The sequence below is a fragment of the Bos grunniens genome, chromosome 18 (genome assembly GCF_055505025.1).
Source record: "Bos grunniens cultivar Pamir isolate PY7600 chromosome 18, Bosgru_T2T1.0, whole genome shotgun sequence".
NCBI lineage: Eukaryota > Metazoa > Chordata > Mammalia > Artiodactyla > Bovidae > Bos > Bos grunniens.
Window position 1 is genome coordinate 62287604 of NC_141182.1, and position 7267 is coordinate 62294870.

Below are 7267 nucleotides of genomic sequence, written 5' to 3' on the forward strand. Positions count from 1 at the left end.
AAAATTTCCACGGGAAATACAGAAAACTTTTTTCTGACAGCTATTTGGATATCATTTGTTGTTGTTCAGTTGCTCAGTTGTGTCTGACTCTTTGCAACCCCATGGGTTATAGCAGGCCAGGCTCCTCTGTCCTCCACTATCTGCTGGCGTTTCCTCAAACTCACATCTATTGAGTCGGTGATGCCATCCAACCATCTCATCCTCTGTCATCCCCTTCTCCTCCCGCCTTCAGTCTGTCCCAGCATCAGGGTCTTTTCCAATGAGTCAGCTCTTCCCCTCAGGTGGCCAAAGTACTGGAGTTTAAGCTTCAGCATCAGTCCTTCCCATGGATATTCAAGGTGAATTTCCTTCAGGACCCACTGAATTGGCAATATTTGTTTCCTATTAGATTAAAAATAGCACTTTGAAGATACAATTATCTTTTTTGTGTGTGTTAAATCTCTGTATGACTGGAGGATAAAGAAACCTAAGGCCAGAATTAAATCACAACCTGATTGGATTAGCAAAGAATGGGCGTGAGATGGGAGAAGCCATCTCTTATAAAAGCCCCTGGAGGTGGCTCACTGCAGAACTGAGCTGTGAGAGGGGGCAAGCAGCTGGACCTGGCTGAGTAGAGGTAAGTCTGTCTTAGGAGCGTTCATTCTTGTATTTCTGTTCTACAGAAGGCAGGGATTTGGAAATGTATTCAAATTGGAGAGTTACCTGAGGCACGGTGTGTGCACTTGGAGACACACAGGACCAGGAGACACACCTCCAGGAGAACAGGCAGAACTTAGATGTTCAGTATCCAGGCTGGAGAAGTAATAAAGTCTTCACTGTTGTTGTTCAGTCACTCAGTCGTGTCCAGCTCTTTGTGACCCCATGCCAGCCTTCCCTGTCCTTCACCATTTCCCGGAGTTTACTCAAACTCATGTCCATTGAGTCGGTGATGCCATCCAACCATCTCATCCTCTGTCAACCTCTTCTCCCGCCTTCAATCTTTCCAGCATCAGGGTCTCTACCCACGAGCTGGCTCTTGGCATCAGGTGGCCGAAGTACTGGAGCTTCAGCATCAGTCCTTCCAGTGAATATTCAGGGTTGATTTCCTTTAGGGTTGACTGGTTTGATCTTCATTATCCTGAGTCTAATCAGAGCTTGGTAGACTCTGTGAGATGAACTTTCAGCCACATACTGGTTCCACCTCTCAAGTTCCTCTGTGAGTTTTTGCCACATGCAGTTTGGATAGGTGGAGAGTCCAGGGTGACCCACATGTGTGATTCTAAGTTCATTTTCCAGTACACACATAAACAAAGGAGAAGCAGATAAATCTAACCAGTGTTAAAAGGCAAAGTGTCATCATTGCAACATCATTTTTTAAATCTTTTTGGGTTTTTTATGTTAAAAGACAAATTACTCTTTATTGCATTGACACTAGCATCCCTATTAGTCTTATTTTTTTATTGAAGACTAGCTGATTTTCAATGTTACTTTGAGGTACAGCACAATGATTCAGTATTTTTGCAAAGTATTCTCTAAGTTATTACAAGGTAATGGGTGTACATCCCCAGTGCTATACAGTATGGTCCTTGTTTATCAATTTTACATATAGTAATTTCTGTCTGTTAATCTATAGTACTGCCCTCCACCCAACCTCCCCTCTGGTTACCACGCATTTTTTTTTCTATATCTGTAAATGTGTTTCTGTTTTTCATATGTTTCCATTTGTATTGTTTTCTACTCTCCACATAAAAGTGATATCATGCAGTGTTTGTCTCTCTCTGACTGACTTCACTGTGCATAATATCCTCCACGCAGCCAAAAATAAATAAATAAAATTGTAGAGATTTATATTCTCTATCAGGCTTCCTTGGTGGCTCAAAAGTAAAGAATCCACCTGCCAATGCAGGAGACTTGAGTTGGATCACCCTGTTGGGAAGATCCCCTGGAAAAGGAAATGGCAACCCACTCCAGTACTGTTAACCTGGAGAATCCCATGGACAGAGGAGCCTGGCGGGCTACAATCCATGGGGTCGCAAAAGAAGCAGACATTACTGAAGTCATATTCTCTATAAGACAAAAATTCTGGGGAAAAAAGTGCCCCAGGGACTAGTATCCATTCAGCTCACGGAAATTCCCGTCTCATGCATGTTTCCCCAGAGAGGACCCAGGGCTGAACACTTCTTTAAAGCGAGTAAATGTGTGGTCTGCCTGACGTACCTGGACAACCCCAGATACTTGAAATGCGGCTTTGGCTGCTGCTTCCGCTGCCTGGGTTTGCTGCAGAAGGTGCCCGGCGCGGAGGGCTTGCTGTGCCCCAACTGTTTGGTGGTCTCCCAGAAGACTGACCTCAGGCACGCGCTGCAGCTCGGAGCACTAGTGTGCAAGGGCAAGGCCTCGAGCCCCAGCTGAGAGCCGTCCCCCAGAGGAACCCAAGGATCCGCAAGTTCTGAGGTAAGGCGTCTGTGTACCGCGCCCCAGCCAACAATCACCCGGGGCAAAGCGCCTTTTCAACAGCGCTCAGCGAGCTAAGGCCTCGCTGAGGGCCTCGCTGAATTCTGCCGCCTGAAATGTTGATTCTTTCCAACCAGCAAGTGTTCTCCTCCATTAGGTGTAGATAAGAGCTATCTGTAGATTTTTATTTTTTAAGCAAAGACACATTTAGGCCATGCCTTAGTCCTGTGTGGCCTTCGCAGGTGGTACTAGTCATAAAGAATCCGCCTGCCAATGAAGGAGATGCCCGGGAGGTGGCTTCCATCCCAGCATGCGGGAGATCCCCCTGGAGGGAGGGAATGGCGACCCCCTCCAGCATTCTTGCCTGGAGAATCCCGTGGACAGAGGAGCCTGGTGGGCTACAGTCCACGGGGTTGCCAAGAGTCCAACACGACTGATCGATGGAGCACCTCCCACAGGATGTGGCAAAGCCCCAGGTGACTGTGCACAGTGCGAGTGGACAGGGCGTACTGAGGGCACGAACGCCCAGCTGAAGGGAAAGGAATGTGTGCTGTGTGACCGGAGGTCTCAGTCCTGTCTCCTGCGCTCCCGCCCTGGCTGGGACCTAAGGTGCCTGATTCCGGCTCGGGACTCCTAGGGAAGGGGAATGACCACAGCTCAGCTGCGTCTCTTGGGTTAGCTCCGAATGCCAGGGCTGACCTGCCCAGCTATACAGAGAGTGCCCAGGCTCCTTCCACCTGCTCCACCCACTCCCTCTCCTCCTGTGAGGGGTCCTATCATCCCGTGGGCTGTGATGACTGTGCTCCAGTGCCCCTTCAAACCTGCATGTCATCAGGAAAGCAGCCAGCTGCTTTGTGCACACCCGTGTTTATGATAGGGAACTGGAAAACCGCACGTTCTCTCCAACGGTCAGAAAGTCTCAGCATCTCCCAAAGAGCCGTGTGAGGAGGGAGCCAAGCGGAGTCGTTGGCCTTTGCGGCAGAGAGTTTATTTCTGAGTCTTCTGTGGCCCCATCAAAAGCAGAGACATTACTTTGCCAACAAAGGTCCGTCTAGTCAAGGCTATGGTTTTTCCAGTGGTCATGTATTGATGTGAGAGTTGGACTATAAAGAAAGCTGAGTGCAGAAGAATTGATGCTTTTAAACTGTGGTGTTGGAGAAGACTCTTGAGAGTCCCTTGGACTTCAAGAAGATCCAACCAGTCCATCCTAAAGGAGATCAGTCCTGGGTGTTCATTGGAAGGACTGATGCTAAAGCTGAAACTGCAATCCTTTGGCCACCTGATACTCAGAGCTGACTCATTTGAAAAGACCCTGATGCTGGGAAAGATTGAGGGCAGGAGGAGAAGGGGATGGCAGAGGATGAGATGGTTGAATGGCATCACTGACTCAATGGACATGGGTTTGGGTAAACTCTGGGAGTTGGTGATACAGGGAGGCCTGGTGTGCTGCGGTCCATGGAGTCATAAAGAGTCAGACACGACTGAGCAACTGAACTGAAATGTGGCCCCATCCACACAGTCACATCAGGACAGGTGGGTCGAGGCCCCCTCCTCATTACTTGGTTAGGCGGAGATGTTGCCAATGCAGCTAGTCCGTCCACCCCGGCCCTCTGAGCCTGGCCGCATAGAGTTCTGGGTCTGAATCACTACATTATCCAAGCCCATCCTTTCCCGTGTCCACAAGAATCCCTTCCTGTCTTGACTTCCAGAGTTAACCCCCTCATCCAGAGACCTCTGACACGTCTTCTTATATTTTCTACAACTCAGAGAATGGGAAGGACTGAAATGCAATTGCTTGTTGTTCATTTACAGAGAGGGGAGATGCAAAAAGAAAAAGATACATTACTATTCCAACATTATTCTGGGGCACGTCAAATCACCACCATTCAGGTGTATATTCAGTGTCTGTATTTTGACAAAGTCTGTCTCATTTGGACAATTTTGAGGAAAATCAACACCCAGGGACTTTTTTTTTTTTTTTTTTTTTGGACGCATATCATGTTCTAAACAGAAGGAAAGTCTTGAACCAAATAATCCAATTAATGCAAAGAGAACATGGGCATGAATGAGAAAGACCGGTTCCATTTTAATCATTCAGTTTATACATGGAATTGTATCTCTTTAACCATTCAGTTTATACGTGGAACTATCTCATCAGGCTCAGGGGAGCGTCGGCAGGAGCCCTCTGCTTGGGTGAGAAGTGCAGAGTTACGGAAGTGAAGTGAGTGAGCCACGGGACCCCCCAGAGGGCAGGAAGTGCAGTGCCCAGTGTCCCTGCCTGCTGACCTTTCTGCCCGCCGTGGACGTGCCCTTGGACGTTGACACGGCCACCACGCACCTCATCATTTCTGAGGACCTGAGAATTGTCCGGGCGGGTTTACAAGCAGCAGAAGGAGCCGAGACCTGAGAGGTTCACCGCACCACTTGCGTCCTGCGCTCCCCGCGGTTCACCTCCGGCGCCACTCCTGGAGGTGGAGGCGGGGTCCGGCCGAGGGGACCTGGGCGTCGGCCCCGAGACTGCGCGCCGCCGACGGGAGACGCGGCCGACTGCGGGCGCGGCTTCTGGGCCGTGAGTTTGAGAAGGAGCCGTGTTCTCCGCCTGCACCGAGCCTTCCTGCACCGCGCTCACGGTGAGCCCCCGGCTGCACCGAGCGGGCGTCTTCCTGAATGTCGGGGTCGTTTCCTTCTACCACGTTGGCGAGGGGTCCCATATCTTTACATTCACTCAAGTTCCCGCTGCGGGGCCGCTGTGTCTGTTTTTCTGTGCACAGCATCCGAGCCAGGACGACCAGAGCTTCCTGAGGATCTACCCTGTGAGTCTGGGCACTGGCGGTCCTCGCTGAATCCGGGGCAAAGCGAGTGACACCGACCGCCGAGGCGCGGGGAGAGGACTCTCGTGTGCGCGTGGCTGTGGCCGGGATGTCCCCGGTTGCTGCCCACGTGGCGCAAAAGCGCAGCAGAGAATTACAGAACAGTTCATGAATCACTAACACAGATTGTATGAGAGAAGCTTACATTTCCAGAAGTAGTGTTGTGGTTTCCGGACTTATTTCTATGTCAATTATTGGTTTTTGGTTGGTTTTTCTTTTCAGATCAAGTTCCAAATGTTTTCTGTTAATTTTCTGTAAGCCTAACCTAGTGTGTGATGGAGGTTCTTTATATGATGGAAACAAGATGTGTTTCACGAGTCAAAATGTGTGCATGCAATCAGTTTCATTCAACAGCTGAAAAACACACATTCATTTCAGGTGCACATTGAACTAGGCCGCATTCCGTTTCTACTGCACGTTGCTGAGCCTTCTGACCCCAGCAGGAAGGACCCACCTGGCCATGAGAGGAGGCCTGGCAGGACCTGAGAGGTTGATTAAGTCAGTGGGGAAAAGTCACCATCTTGCCTAAAATGTGAAGCTGTGATGATAAAGAAAATGAAGAAGACCCTGCCAGGGTCAGTTCACTCCTCTCAGGACAGAGTCTCTGTCCAGTGCTCCTAAATGGACACAAACTGCCCGGCACTGAGCTGACCTCCAGAATATTTGCTGAGTTAACAGATGCCTCCGTACTGCAGACCTTGTCTTTCAAATCTGTCTTTTGGAGAAATCGGAGACGTGAAGAAGAAATTCCATCAGGTGGACCCACCTCAAGTCCACTAGGTTCGCCTGTGGCCTCCACATGCCCCCACTGCCACTCAGCTCCCCTGCAAGGGGATTTTATTGAATATGGTTCCCATTTCCTCCTTATTTACGTCCCACCTCCTTAATCCCATCAAATGTTGACTTATTTCTGGAATAAGTGAGGTTTTATTAAGGATGGGGGCTTCCCTGATAGCTCAGCTAGTGAAGAAACTGCCTACAACACAGGAGACACAGGAGACGGAGGCTCGATCCTGGGATCAGGAAGATCCCCTGGAGGAGGGCATGGCAACCCACTCCAGTATTCTTGCCTGGAGAATCCAATGGACAGAGGAGCCTGGCGGGCTACAGTCCATGGGGTCACAACGAGTCGGACACAAGTGAGCGACTGAGCATAAGCTATAATCAATTCTGAAAAGTTCTTGAAAAGGTAGTTTACTGTCTCTCTGTCTTAACAGATGCTTGACGTCCAGTGTGTGTTTACAATCAGAGCATCTCTCAGACGAGCCCGTTTCAGGTGCTTAGTAGTGACATGGGACTGGAGCTACCTTAATAGCGAAATCAAGACCCTTTCACCAGTTCAGTGAAGAGTCTGATGATGAACCATGTCCTTCATGTAAGCAGCATCTCATAGCTCAGGACCAGGACCATCATTACCTAGTACTAGGGACAGCACACAGTAGGTTCTCTGTGTTTAAATGTGTGGGGGCAGGTTCTGAGGAGGAATAATCAGTCAACACATTAAATCATTATCATGCATATTTTCAGCAGACAGGAACTACAGTTGAACACTTTAAAGAGGCAGTGGCCGTCTTATCTGCCTGCCTTCTCTTCTCAAACCCATGTACCTGAACTGTGGACAAGTCCGCTGGCCACAGTGCATCAACTCCCTGCAGAAGGAGCACAGTGGGGATGAATGATTGTACCCCTTCTGCTCTCTGGGCTTCAGAAGGATGAACTCAGGGTTATTTCCCAGCTGAGGGACCTGGTACCCAGGATCCAACTATCAACTGATGATTGCCATGATCAGTTTAAAGTATTCTAATGCTGTTGTTCAGCCACTAAGTCAAGTTGGACTCTGTGACCCCATGGACTGCAGCATACAGTCTAATGTCACCTCTCTGTTTGTTTTCATCAGTGGTATTTCTTAGTCCCTGTGAGTCCAGAAACCTTTCCTGCAGTCATGGCCCAGGACACAGGGACAGGCT

General features: G+C 49.3%; 1 long non-coding RNA gene across 4 annotated transcripts; it reads left to right on the plus strand.

The window, feature by feature from the left end:
* Positions 1–562: 562 nt before the first annotated feature.
* Positions 563–5624, plus strand: LOC147354597 (uncharacterized). 4 transcript variants are annotated; one of them, XR_015146496.1, is made up of 4 exons: positions 563–616; positions 2137–2430; positions 4589–5060; positions 5202–5624. It is a non-coding gene; the product is annotated as an uncharacterized LOC147354597 (long non-coding RNA). The 4 variants fall into 4 exon arrangements; XR_015146494.1 differs by having other exon boundaries at positions 4564–5624; XR_015146493.1 differs by having other exon boundaries at positions 4589–5624.
* The last annotated feature ends 1643 nt before the right edge of the window (positions 5625–7267 follow it).